We start from the raw sequence: 14716 nt of genomic DNA, 5'->3' as shown, positions 1-14716 counted from the left end.
TGCTGCAGCTAGAGTACTGACAGGGACTAGAAGGAGAGAGCATATCTTACCCATATTGGCCTCTCTTCATTGGCTTCTTGTTAATTCTAGAATAGAATTTAAAATTCTTCTTCTTACTTATAAGGTTTTGAATAATCAGGTCCTGCTGGAGGTTTCTTCCTGTTAAAAGGGAGTTTTTTCCTTCCCACTGTCGCCAAGTGCTTGCTCATAGGGGGTCGTTTTGACTGTTGGGGTTTTTACGTAATTATTGTATGGCCTTGCCTTACAATATAAAGCGCCTTGGGGCAACTGTTTGTTGTGATTTGGCGCTATATAAATAAAATTGATTGATTGATTGATTGATATCATCACCTTAGCATCTAAGTTTCACTTCCATACAGCAAAACAGAAAGCACTAGGTCCAAAGGCATTAGCATCACCAAAAATCTCTGTCCAGTAATCTCATGAGTGCATAAACGCTATACAGGTGTCTCACAACATCAAAGGCTGAGTACACAAAGATATGAATGAGATCACTGGGATGACTAAGAGATAAATGGCAAAAAAAAAAAAAAAATCACAACAGGTCAGTCCCATTGGATTGGCACCAAGCTTAGGTTTCCTGTAGCATGAAGTGTGGATGAGAGTGTACGACGTCCCCTGGACAAGATGCTAGTCCATTGCAGAATACTTCCCCACCCAAGGCTGGTCCCTATTTCCTGATTAGTGGACTGGGACAATGCACATGAAGTGTCTTGCCCAAGGACACAGACAGGTTGTGTTGTGTGGGCCGCTGAAGAGGAGGTACTGCTGGCCCACCACCACCAGATGGCGCCCTGCTTGGAGTGCGGGCTTCAAGCACAAGAGGGCGCCGGAGCCACTGGGAGTGACAGCTGTCACTCATCCTCAGCACCAGCTGTCACTCATTCATCTCATCACCATCACCATAAAGGCCGGACTGCAACTCCACCTCCTCGCCGAGAAATCAACTACCAATCAGGTAATTTTCTCTGCTGACTTAAAATTCGAGTATTAGTCTGATCTCTTTTTGTAGCTGTTTTCCTGGGACGGATACCCTGCCTGTCTGTGGAGTTGGCGTTTGGTGTGGACTGCGACGGCTTCGCCTCACACCCCACCCAGATAAGTGGTTGTCTCAGGAGCTGCACGAGTGTGTGATTGGAGGTGGAGGTTCTCCCTCCTTTACTGAATACAGACTGTGGGATTACTGAGTGTGCGACCTCACACTCATCTGGACTGTCTCTGTTCTCTGCCAGCAGTACCGGGTCTGACTGCTGAAGACAGCGGCCACCTGGGGCGCAGGGCTTGGTGGCTCCGGTGTTCTTCAGCTTCGTTGGCGGTGGAAGCTGTGTGGATCCGGCTTTTCTCTCGCCAGGTGTCTTCTATCGTCGAACCTGCCCACACGTCACCTGGTGTATGATTGACAGTCACTGTATTGTTATTGTCTGTACTTCGTTGTGTGATTCACAACATTAAATTGTTACTTTTTGGCTTATCCATTGTCCGTTCATTAACGCCCCCTGTTGTGGGTCCGTGTCATGACACTTTCACAACAGGTAGCCTCAAGTGGACTCACCTGAAATCGAACCCTGGTTTATAATTTGATAGGTCAACTCTTATTCCACAGAACCAGCTACTCTGCCTTTCAACAGAAACTCTATATGTCAATTTTGGAAAGCATAAATGAATAATATCTGAAATATTTCCTGATGATTAAAATGACAGCTCAGAATTGGTATATATTTGTTATTTATTAGTAAAGCTAGAAATTTTACTTTTCATATAATTCAAATCCTATACTTATTTTAGCTTACAACATACATAGTCCTGGGGCTGATTTCTAAAATGCCCTTAGATTTAAAGTTTGCTGCACCCCCCCCCCCCCCCCCCGCCATCATAGGTTTTCTGATTTTTTTTTTTTTTTTTTGTTATTTCTTTTGGTTTGATCTAAAAGATGATAATTTCAAAACATTATCCCTTCTCAAAAGTGCTTCTGCTTTTTTTGAAGTTTAAAAAAGGTGGTATGCGAAAGTAACGCACTAATAATCTTCATCAGAAGGGGTAAAAAGTGTTTCAAATACATAAAAGCAGTAAACCTAAGGTGAAAAAGGTATCAGACATCCAGTTAAAATATTGAAAACCTTTATTTCACAAAAAAAATGTGTGAAAATTTGCATATTACCATATTGCAGAGCCAGTAATTTCAAGTCAGTTTATTTCTAAATATACAACTGTTAGGCATGATAAGTGATGACAGTGGTGTTAAGTCTGATTAAACATATAAGGTATGGTAATTGATCTTTAAGCACATTACTGTCCAGTGTCTACACAACATCGGACGAATCTGATTTCAACATTCAGTTGTTAAGGTTCCGCACATCATTCATCATCTGAATTATGTGCGGAACCTAAACAACTGAATGTTGAAATCAGATTCTCAGTCATGGAGTTTGAGTAGTTCTCTGACATGCACCACTGCAGTTAAGTCCATTTTTCTTGCAAGAATACCTCTTGTTGGCACATTTCTGGCATTTGCAGCTGACGCACTCCATGACCACTGTGGGTGCTGCGGAGACATCTAGCCACTTGATGGCAACTTCAGTGTCTGTGACTACCCAGCCGTGGCCATGGGATGAGGGGATATCTGGGCAGCACTCCAAACACATCCTCGGATGGCATCCTGGTAGTTGACCCACCTCCGGTGGTTCTGGGCTGTACTCTGGCAGGGTGCACAGGAAATTTTGCTGAGTAAAATTTACTCTGCTGGGATAACATTTGATCCCAGTCTAAATAGAATTAAATATACTATACCACAGGGCTAAATCAACTCAACATAGTGTAAAATCAACTCTTTTTGGAGTAAAACCACTTGCATTGACTAGACCGAGAGGTCCGCCCTAAAACTCGGTCCCCCCTGTTGTCACTGCGCTTGTGTCACCAGCTGTGGTTCACGATTATCACCTTGTTTCTGCATAAAACTGACTTCAGAATGACTTAAGAGGTTTTACCTTGTCATCTGATGGTTAATAATCCCATTAATCCATTTGATCGCTTTGCGTGAAGAGACTCTGTCTCAGATGTGCTGGTGTGGTCCGAAATAATACATGCGCAGTGAAGGCAGGGCGGGAAGGGGTGGGGGTGGGGGGCGTTTGGTTGGCAACACTGGCAGAGCTGATTTAACTCTGTAATAGTGTTTTTTACTCTATTTAGAATGGGCTCAAATGTTATCCCAGCAGAGAAAATTTTACTCGGCGCCAAACATTCTGTACCTTATCTCATTAACACTGATGTGTTGCTTCTTACCATATAGGGTACAGCTTGCTTGTTCTCCTTTGGTAAGCTGCTCTGCAGAAATGTTGAATGACTGTCCATTGCCTGCCATAGCACATCTGAATGATTCATCTTCCTTGAGCAGCTTGAAGCCGGAAAGCTTGTCTCATCCAGTGAATACGCTTGTAGAGTCGTACCCAGTACAGGCATGAAATCCAGAGAGGACATTGCATACCTGTTATCCAAGAACACATCTGATGGCAGTGAGGTCTAGGTATCAGGTGCGGTGCTGTGTTTCTGTGCAAAAGATCAGTTGAGTGTCAATCTGGTGACTGTCTGACAGGGCAATGACAGCCACATCACTGTCTGGAGACTTTATGACCACAGCTGGAGCAACATGGTCAACTACATTAGGTGCATGCATCAGCATTCTAGTGCAGCTTCTTCTTGTGTACATCTCAGGGCTGCTACCTCAGCTTTCACCACATCAGTCATCACATCATGGTCTCCTGCCATGACAAAGAGTGCCCGTATCTCGAGTCGGCTAGCATATTTTTTACCGGACCATTCCTGCAACAAGAACTGTGTGAGAGAAGCCTCCTCAGAGACTGCTTCAGCTGCTGGTCAACCTTCTGTGCCCCTGAATGTATCTTGGTCATAAGGGTCCCAGAGGCAGCAGTACTCCTGCGATTATGCTCCACGTTCTCGATAGATACCTCAGAGGATGTGTCCACCACCTAATCTATGCGACTTTCTGGTGGTGTACCTCTAGTGATGCTGTTAAACACTGTAGATGCCAGCTCGGAGTAGGTCATGTTGGCTGAGGTCTTGGTTGTCTGAAGGATGGCCATCGCATCAACTATCCAAGCTGCATCAGGTGGAATGGTTGTCAGTGGCTCTGCATCTTCTTCTAATGCCTTGAGTAGTGTCACCTTCACTGTTTTGATGAGACCTCCATCTGGGGTGGCAATGGAAAGGAGGAGGAGGTCCAATGAATAGCTCAGCAGTTTTTCCATAAAAAGCTCCAAAGTTTGGCCAGTAACCAGGAGGCGGCCAAACAAGTCTCTGGTAGACGTCAGTACCGAATGCTTGTGTTCCTTCAGACCCATGGTTCCTCTTCCCCATTGAAGCAAAGGTTTTGAACTGCAGCTGGGGTAGTGTGGCATAGAAGTCCTTGGTTCCATCCTCCCCCAGTCTTTCATCAGTAAATGATCTCAGGGCCTCCAACCCTTTATCATGTGCATTTAGCAGGTCTTTCACTTCCTCTGTAGCCACAACTCCAGACGCCAAGTGACACAGTTGCTCATCGGACTGGAATAGATCGATCCAGTTCTCAACAACTCCCACTATGCACTCCACTATATCTTCATCATCCTGCATATGCTTTTTCCCAGCATCTGTGTGTTGTGTTCTCATCTGTGGGTGTAGAACCTCCCAGTTCCTCACATTGGCAAGTGTACTCAGCACGGCCGGCTCAAAGTACCATCAATTTGAAGACTGCTGCAGGTCTCAAGCATATGCTGATTATATCTCCTTGGGTCTTAGTATCCTTGTTGATAGTAACTTCAATTGTTTGATCATGTGGGATGGGTGTTGTCTTTGGAGCGTTGGATGGCAAAATCACCAGCAGCCAATTGCTGATGAGCTGTGGGATGGGTCTTCAGCAGCTGGAACATGTGGAGAATGTACACAGCATCACCGCTGATGCTATATATAGCCTAAGCAGTCCTGAAAGGGTGTAATGTGCTAACAGCAGTTATTCTAGGAGGCATGTATGGTCTAGATTGGATAAGGCTTGAAACAATGCACACCTGCTAGTCTAAAAATGTGCATTTTCAATACTTTCTTGTGAAATTAATGTGTTTTATCACTGTCTAATTGAACCCATTGAATCTGTTTAAGCTTTGGATCACACGTCATGTAGTCCGAGCACTGTACATCCATTCTGATATACACTCAACAAAAATATAAACGCAACACTTTTGGTTTTGCTCCCATTTTGTATGAGATGAACTCAAAGATCTAAAACTTTTTCCACATACACAATATCACCATTTCTCTCAAATATTGTTCACAAACCAGTCTAAATCTAAAAAGTTTTAGATCTTTGAGTTCATCTCATACAAAATGGGAGCAAAACCAAAAGTGTTGCGTTTATATTTTTGTTGAGTATATATATATATATATATATATATATATATATATATATATATATAGTTATACCCCTATTACCAGACAGCCCATTTTTTCTGTGGAAATTTCCCTTTTTTTTTTTCTTTTTTTTTTCAATTTTAGAAAAAAGCATCAATCGGACACTTTTTGAAAGGGGTAATGTTTTGAAATTATCATCTAACAGACCAAACAATAAAAAAATATCATGAAACCTATGATGACAGGGGGGTGCAGCAAAACTTAAATTCTCAAAATCAGCCTGAGGACTAACACTAGTAGATGTATTTAATTAGATTTAACTGTCGAGATTAGTCACATGTACAAGACTGATTTATACAAATGGAGAAGTAAGCAAACGCACCCTTAAGTATCTGATATGAAAGACCATGTTGTTATGACAACAAAATGCAACAGGCTGATGTGTTCTTGAGTGGGCCTACTGTGGTGGAATTTTCAACATTTCACTGTTTGTCCAAAATTTGCTCAACTCTCCAGCTTTCCTCAAAATGTAATTGGAATCTGTAAACCACCTTCTGAGCTTTATCATCCACAATCAGACAGACAGAGACAATCAATAACCTCTGCTCACCTCAGCAGGTTGGTTCAGCTAATAATGTGTCAATTTGCATTGAAATGGGGCCCTAGGTTGTGTATGTAACCTGTCACACAACAATTTTACTTTTATGGCTCCCCTTATGTAACTTGCCCTTACTTACTTGTTTTGGTCAAGTTCTCGCTCTACCATATGAATATCATAGCAGAAATTGAGACTAATTAGAGTAGGTGACACTTTTCCAATCTTCCATTCTCCAGTTGTGGGGTGCCCTTACCCACTGTAGTTTCAAATTGTTACTCCACTGGTCTACAGCCAAAATGTCTTCAAAATAAATACAATCAAACTTTACTATTTTTGGGCAACTTTGGATGAAATATGCTCCTCCCGAGCCATATTTAAACCAATGCAATATGGATTCTCATTATAATACCACAAGAGGACAGACAGGTTGCTATTGGTCTGTGTTCTCCTGAGAAGGAAAATGTTATTAAATTAATAATTGGCTCTAGTTTTTACCCGAGGCCATCAAAATATGGCCATCAGGTATTGTGAAGGCTTTACATCTGCCTGTCCGTCTGTCTTTGCTCAGCATAAGTCCAGTCCTATTACGGCCAGAGTCTTCAAATTTACAGGGAACATTCTTGGGACAAAAACCTTGGACAAGTTCAAAGATGACTAACAATGACCTATTTTAAGAGGTATTTTTAGTGGTTAAAATGTCACATTCTGTTTCATATTTTTATGCTATGAATCATGCAAATCCTTTTTTTTTGTTGTTTTGTTTTTTGAGGGGTGGGGGTGGCAGCCAGTCAGAGTAGAGTGGCACTGTGATGTCACTGGCTGGTCTCTCCCTGTGCTCCACAACTGCTTGGTTTATGTGTAAATCTAACATGGTTCTCATATGTTATGTAAAAGCTAGCAAGACATAAATACTTCTAAAACTGAAAACACTGTTTTTGTAATTTGATACAAAAACAGTGTGATTGACTGGAGTGATTTACAAGACACCTCACAGATGTCAGCATCCATGCTAACGTCTGCTAACTCAAAGCTAACGTCCGCTCTTGTCAAAAGCTCATGTATGCTCACACGCACTCGTGCCTGCAGATGCCGTTATAACTTAAATAAATATTGTTTATGATTGATTGATTGATTGAGTTTATTCTGCAACATCAACATAAACATAGCAAGGTGAATGCATCAATGATACACGGATAACTGAATAAAGCTTGAACATGTACAAACTGTACATAAGACCATAGGAATGTAATGAATGTAAATTATATATATATATATATATATATATATATATATATATATATATATATATATATATATATATGTATGTATATATATATATATGTATGTATGTGTGTGTGTGTGTATTCTGCACTCAGACTGCAGTAGCCAATCACAGCTTAGCCTTTCTGTCCATCATTTTCCTGTATGTTGGATCCAAAAGGATCCAAAAAGGCTCAGACCAAAAGTTATATTGGATCGGTTCCCACTGACCAATAGCGTTAGAGCTTACTGCCAACAGCTAGCCAATCAGAGCGTGGCATAAGAAGGTCAGGAACTAGCTGACAGATGCTGGTTGAAAAAATGGCAACAAACATGTCAACAACAGCAGAAAATGCCAGCAAGGTTTGTTGAGTTCACAGAGGAGGAACTGGTGGAAATATTGAACTCCAAGGATGCCAAAAACACTAAGAAGGTCGACAAGCACCTAACTGACATTTTAGAAGCATTCATCGCAACAGACTCAATCATATGCTGTTCACAACAACATAAATTGATCTAATTTACTTGACTCTTTGTTGTTTGCTTAATTTGGGAGGGGGGTGGAGAACATAACAATTGATGGATGGCAAGTCATCCAACATAGAGAAATATTACATCCAACCGAGTGATAAACATCCAACATAGAGAACTCAGCTACGCCTCGTCCAATATAACTTTTCTTCATCCAATACTTCGCGGAGTGTTTTAGACTCCGCGTCGTGCATTCAAACCGTATAATGTATGGCTTCTTGTTGTTTAATCCTTACATATACAACCCCTGGCAAAAATTATGGAATCACTGGCCTCGGAGGATGTTCAGATCACAGACATGACACAAAACTAAAGTCATTTGAAATGGTAACTTTCTGGCTTTAAGAAACACTATAAGAAATCAGGAAAAATAATTGTGGCAGTCAGTAACGGTTACTTTTTTAGACCAAGCAGAGGGAAAAAAATATGGAATCACTCAATTCTGAGGAAAAAAATTATGGAATCATGAAAAACAAAAGAACGCTCCAACACATCACGAGTATTTTGTTGCACCACCTCTGGCTTTTATAACAGCTTGCAGTCTCTGAGGCATGGACTTAACGAGTGACAAACAGTACTCTTCATCAATCTGGCTCCAATTTTCTCTGATTGCTGTTGCCAGATCAGCTTTGCAGGTTGGAGCCTTGTCATGGACCATTTTCTTCAACTTCCACCAAAGATTTTCAATTGGATTAACATCCGGACTATTTGCAGGCCATGACATTGACCCTATGTGTCTTTTTGCAAGGAATGTTTTCACAGTTTTTGCTCTATGGCAAGACGCATTATCATCTTGAAAAATGATTTCATCATCCCCAAACATCCTTTCAATTGATGGGATAAGAAAAGTGTCCAAAATATCAACGTAAAGTTGTGCATTTATTGATGATGTAATGACAGCCATCTCCCCAGTGCCTTTACCTGACATGCAGCCCCATATCATCAATGACTGTGGACATTTACATGTTCTCTTCAGGCAGTCATCTTTATAAATCTCATTGGAACGGCACCAAACAAAAGTTCCAGCATCATCACTTTGCCCAATGCATATTCGAGATTCATCACTGAATATGACTTTCATCCAGTCATCCACAGTCCACGATTGCTTTTCCTTAGCCCATTGTAACCTTGTTTTTTTCTGTTTAGGTGTTAATGATGGCTTTCGTTTAGCTTTTCTGTATGTGAATCCCATTTCCTTTAGGCAATTTCTTACAGTTCGGTCACAGACGTTGACTCCAGTTTCCTCCCATTTGTTCCTCATTTGTTTTGTTGTGCATTTTCGATTTTTGAGACATATTGCTTTAAGCTTTCTGTCTTGATGCTTTGATGTCTTCCTTGGTCTACCAGTATGTTTGCCTTTAACAACCTTCCCATGTTGTTTGTATTTGGTCCAGAGTTTAGACACAGTTGACTGTGAACAACCAACATCTTTTGCAACATTGCGTGATGATTTACCCTCTTTTAAGAGTTTGATAATCCTCTCCTTTGTTTCAATTGACATCTCTCGTGTTGGAGCCATGATTCATGTCAGTCCACTTGGTGCAACAGCTCTCCAAGGTGTGATCACTCCTTTTTAGATGCAGACTAACAAGCAGATCTGATTTGATGCAGGTGTTAGTTTTGGGGATGAAAATTTACAGGGTGATTCCATAATTTATTCCTCAGAATTCAGTGAGTCCATATTTTTTTTCCCTCTGCTTGGTCTAAAAAAGTAACCGTTACTGACTGCCACAATTATTTTTCCTGATTTCTTATAGTGTTTCTTAAAGATAGAAAGTTGCCATTTGAAATGACTTTAGTTTTGTGTCATGTCTGTGATCTGCTTTTTTTCTACAAAATTATACAACTGATTGAACATCCTCCGAGGCCGGTGATTCCATAATTTTTGCCAGGGGATGTATATACGAGGTCTGTGATAAAAGTAACGGACCTTATTATTTTTTCAAAAACCATATGGATTTGAATCACGTGTGATTACATCAGACATGCTTGAACCCTCGTGGGCATGCGAGAGTTTTTTCACGCCTGTCGGTTACGTCATTCGCCTGTGGGCAGTCTTTGAGTGAGGAGTGGCCCACCCTCTCATCCTTTTTTCATTGTTTAGGAATGGCTCAGAGACTGCTGCTTTGTTTGATAAAAATTTTTTCAAAAACTGTAAGGCACAACTGAGTGGACACCATTCGATAAATTCAGCTGGTTTTCGGTGAAAATTTTAACGGCTGATGAGAGATTTTGGTCTGGTAGTGTCGTCGTAAGGACGGCCCACGGCACCTGATGGCGATCTGCGCTTCGAGGCGGCAGCGTCTCGCCGTTTCAAGTTGAAAACTTTCACATTTCAGGCTCTGTTGACCCAGTAAGTCGTCAGAGAACAGAGAACTTTCAGAAGAAGTCGGCATGAGGAGTTTATTCGGACATTCCATTGTTAACGGACATTTTGTAATGAAAGAACGTGCAGGCAGAGTCGCATGTCGGGCCGGACCTGACCGCGGGGGGTCGCGACAGGAAAAACACCTCCGTTGGAAACCTTAACGGGCAAGTTGGAACATGCCCAAGCTGTTAAACAATTTCTCAGTTACTCACTTGTTGAATGCCATCAAAAGCCGCCTGAATTTTACAAATGGTTTTCAACACAGAGGTGTTTTTCCTGTCTCGGCGCACACAGATTCGCCGAGTCGTCACGGAAACGACTTGGTGAATTTGCGCACACGTCTTTCATTACAAAATGTCCTTAAACAGTGAAATGTCCACATGAAGTCCTCATGCCGGCCTGTTCTGAATCTTCTCTGTTCTCTCACGACGTCCTTGGTGAATTAAGCCTTAAATTAGAATGTTTTCAGGTTGAAACAGGCCGACAACGGCGCCTGGAAGCGCTGCGTGACGTCTCGCTCCGTGGGAAGTCCTTACAGCGACAGAAACACCCCATAATCTCTCATCAGGCGTTAAACTTTTCACCGAAAACCAGCTTAATTTCTCGAATAGTGTCCACTCGGATATCCCTCACAGGTCCAGAAAAAATGTTGATAAAGCAATGCGCGCCGTCCGCAGCGGCTATTCAGACAAAGAGATTCCGGCGGGCGGGGTGGAGCACACCTCACTCAAGGCCTGCCCACAGGCGAATGACGTCACCGACACGCGTGAAAAAACTCACGCATGCGCACGAGGGTTCAAGCTTGTCTGACGTAAAAACATAGGAATCAAATCCAGTTATTGTACTTGGCCCCACAAATCTTAGAGACATGGTGTCTAACCAGATCCTTGCTCTGGATGGCATTACCCTGACCTCTAGTAATACTGTGAGAAATCTTGGAGTCATTTTTGATCAGGATATGTCATTCAAAGCGCATATTAAACAAATATGTAGGACTGCTTTTTTGCATTTACGCAATATCTCTAAAATTAGAAAGGTCTTGTCTCAGAGTGATGCTGAAAAACTAATTCATGCATTTATTTCCTCTAGGCTGGACTATTGTAATTCATTATTATCAGGTTGTCCTAAAAGTTCCCTGAAAAGCCTTCAGTTAATTCAAAATGCTGCAGCTAGAGTACTAACGGGGACTAGAAGGAGAGAGCATATCTCACCCATATTGGCCTCTCTTCATTGGCATTGTTAATTCTAGAATAGAATTTAAAATTCTTCTTCTTACTTATAAGGTTTTGAATAATCAGGTCCCATCTTATCTTAGGGACCTCATAGTACCATATCACCCCAATAGAGCGCTTCGCTCTTAGACTGCAGGCTTACTTGTAGTTCCTAGGGTTTGTAAGAGTAGAATGGGAGGCAGAGCCTTCAGCTTTCAGGCTCCTCTCCTGTGGAACCAGCTCCCAATTCGGATCAGGGAGACAGACACCCTCTCTACTTTTAAGATTAGGCTTAAAACTTTCCTTTTTGCTAAAGCTTATAGTTAGGGCTGGATCAGGTGACCCTGAACCATCCCTTAGTTATGCTGCTATAGACTTAGACTGCTGGGGGGTTCCCATGATGCACTGAGTTCCCATGATGCACTGAGTGTTTCTTTCTCTTTTGCTCTGTATGCACCACTCTGCATTTTAATTTATTTGTATGTTACTGCTGCAAATAAGTATTTGAACACCTGCCAATCAGTAAGAATTCTGTTAATTTTTCTTTAAGAAGCCTTCTTATTCTGCACTCTTTACCTGTATTAATTGCACCTGTTTGAAATTGTTACCTGTATAAAAGACACCTGTTCACACACTCAATCACACTCCAACCTGTCCACCATAGCCAAAATCAAAGAGTTGTCTAAGGACAGCAGGGACAAAACTGTAGACCTGCACAAGGCTGGGATGGACTACAGGACAACAGGCAAGCAGCTTGGTAGAAGACAACAACTGTTATGATTATTTATTAGAAAGTGGAAGGAACACAAGATGACTGTCAATCTCTCTCGGTCTGGGATTCCATGCAAGATCTCAGTTTGTGGGGTAAGGATGATTCTGAGAAAGCTCAGAACTACACAGGAGGACCTGGTCAATGACCTGAAGAGAGCTGGGACCACAGTCACAAAGATTACATTAGTAACACATGATTTTAGACCAGGAAAAAGACATGCTGTGGAGGGGAGCAGAGATCAATCACTAATGAAAAAAATTTAGATAAAGCAACGCGCGCCGTCTCGAGCAGCGTGTGAAACAAAGGAATTCAGCCGAGAGGGCGGGGCTACATCTCACTCAAGGCCTGCCCACAGGGAAATGACGTCACCGACGCGTGAAAAAACTCACACATGCGCACGAGGGTTCAAGCATGATTGGTGTAATCGCACGTCATTCAAATCCATATAGTTAAAAAAAAATAAAAGGGTCGGTTTATTATCTAATAGACCTCGTAAAGATTTCTGACCCCAAAGGAAAATGTACATAAGATTATTTCTGCCTTGCAGGCCTCGCAGAGGAGAAAGATATTGAACTCGATCTTACTTTATACCTAAGGATGAAACAGTTGAGGTCTATGCTGGCTGCCCAATATGCCAGAGTACATAAATCATTTCCTAGCAAGGAGGCTGACATGCTTCCTGTGGATAAAATGCCCTCTGATTAAATTGCCCAATTTGGCACAATCCCATGCCTCAAATGCTTGGCTCTCCCTTGATAGCCTTGAACTCCTCCCAAGCTATATTTCAACCAATGCAATATGCATTCTCATAACGCCACGAGAGGACGGACAGGTTGCTGTTGGCCTGCGTTCTCCTCTGTACACTAAATTTAATGCTGGTCCCAGTTTATTTCACACACTGCAGGTGAGTTCAGCATCAAACCTAAGGAAATTATTTTAAAAGCACATACCAACAGGTTTCACTGATGGACAGACAGTATCCCACTCACTCACAGGGGGGGAAAAGAAGCCACATCTTAGTTTAAAATACAGTCCATAAACCGTAAACCTTTTTTAGGTTCAGGGAACAGATTGTCCCGAGGATTACTGGTCACACAGAACTCAACAAAACATCAGATTTGCCCCCAAAACAACAACTAAGCTGCAGAATAGTAACACAATTTTGTTGACTTCCAGAAACAGGGTGATAATAGCATCAATACCATGGACACATGAATTATAGATCAGTAAATGGAAGCTAATGATGACATTAATAGACTTAAACTAAACAGCTCATATAATATTTTTAATGTAAACCACAACAAATACACAGCCAAATTATCTACAGATAAATAAAAAAGTATTTGCTAGAGGTTTACTTTGTTTTGTGTAAAGTCATTCCACTGGTTCATCATTATTTACTTAAACTCTTTGTGCATCCTTTTTATTTCTTAACATTACCTTTTATTAATATGAGCTCAAAAGATAATTATTCATGCTAAATGTGCAAATCACATAGCACAAAATTTTTTTTTATCTATTTTTTTTATTTTATAAATAAAAATATATCCAAATAATATATATATATATATATTTCACTTTAAAAACACATTGAAGCACAAAAGGCAGAATTGAGTCACATATGGAATTCCGTTATTAAACTTAGGAAAGTCAGTGTTTTCAGCTGGAAGAAGGAAAACTGCTCAAAAAAAAGTGCCCTAACTCATAGATTACGCATCAAACTCACCATCAGAAGGTTTCAGTCAAGCAGCCATCCTGACAAACCATCCACATCTTTGATGCTCAGTCAGATTTTGTCTTTTCTTTTTTTTTTTTTTTTTAAAGCTGCTTCTTTCTGAACAGTCCCTCTTTTTCTGAAATCTATCACATCTGAGGAGCACAATTTTCTTCGCCCTCCTTCTGCGGTAATTCCCTTTTGTGAGTACAGACACCACGGGGAGCTGCAGTGATAATTGCGCTGCTAAAATAATTGAGGTCGGTGGTGTCTCCTGTGCTGCTGCTGCTGCTGAGGAGGAGCTGCTGTGCGGAGGCTGCGCCCTCCTCCATCACTCCGCTCAGCTGGAACTAAAGCGTCTCTGATTTACCACTGGATCTGCGCCATGTGTGCAGCACTAATGCCTCAAAGCTCCTGTAACGAGGAGAGTAACAACAAATACGAGTGTTACAGCTGCATCAAACTCATATATTATGTTCTTGACACATGCAACTATATATATATATATGTATGTATGAATGTATATGTGTGTGTGTGTGTGTGTGTGTGTGTGTGTGTGTGTGTGTGTGTGTGTGTGTGTGTGTGTGTGTGTGTGTGTGTGTGTGTGTGTGTGTGTGTGTGTGTGTGTGTGTGTGTAGTCCATATTTTCCACAGGTATGATGTGAAATGAAGGAGAAAGATTTCTGAAGTGTGTTTGATGAGGTGGTATCAAGTGTACCCAAGCACAAAAGAGTGGTGATGGTAACAGACTTCAGGGGGCATGTGGATGAAGAGAACAGAGGCGATGAGGAAGTAATGTGTAGATATGGTATCAAAGAGATGGTGGATGATCATCCAAAAAGGA

General features: G+C 41.4%; 1 protein-coding gene across 1 annotated transcript in view; it reads right to left on the bottom strand.

The window, feature by feature from the left end:
• lingo4b (leucine rich repeat and Ig domain containing 4b) overlaps positions 1-14222 on the bottom strand; it is a 124797-nt gene extending 110575 nt beyond the window's left edge. The window contains exon 1 of the mRNA XM_034174379.1: positions 13885-14222. The gene's annotated coding sequence lies outside the window, so the exon portion shown is untranslated. The remainder of the gene's footprint in view (positions 1-13884) is intronic.
• Between the last annotated feature and the right edge of the window lie 494 nt (positions 14223-14716).

The sequence above is a fragment of the Thalassophryne amazonica genome, chromosome 7, assembly GCF_902500255.1.
Source record: "Thalassophryne amazonica chromosome 7, fThaAma1.1, whole genome shotgun sequence".
In the NCBI taxonomy this organism is placed as follows: Eukaryota; Metazoa; Chordata; class Actinopteri; order Batrachoidiformes; family Batrachoididae; genus Thalassophryne; species Thalassophryne amazonica.
Note: the sequence above shows the minus strand (reverse complement) of the source record. Positions and strands in the feature narration are given on the sequence as shown.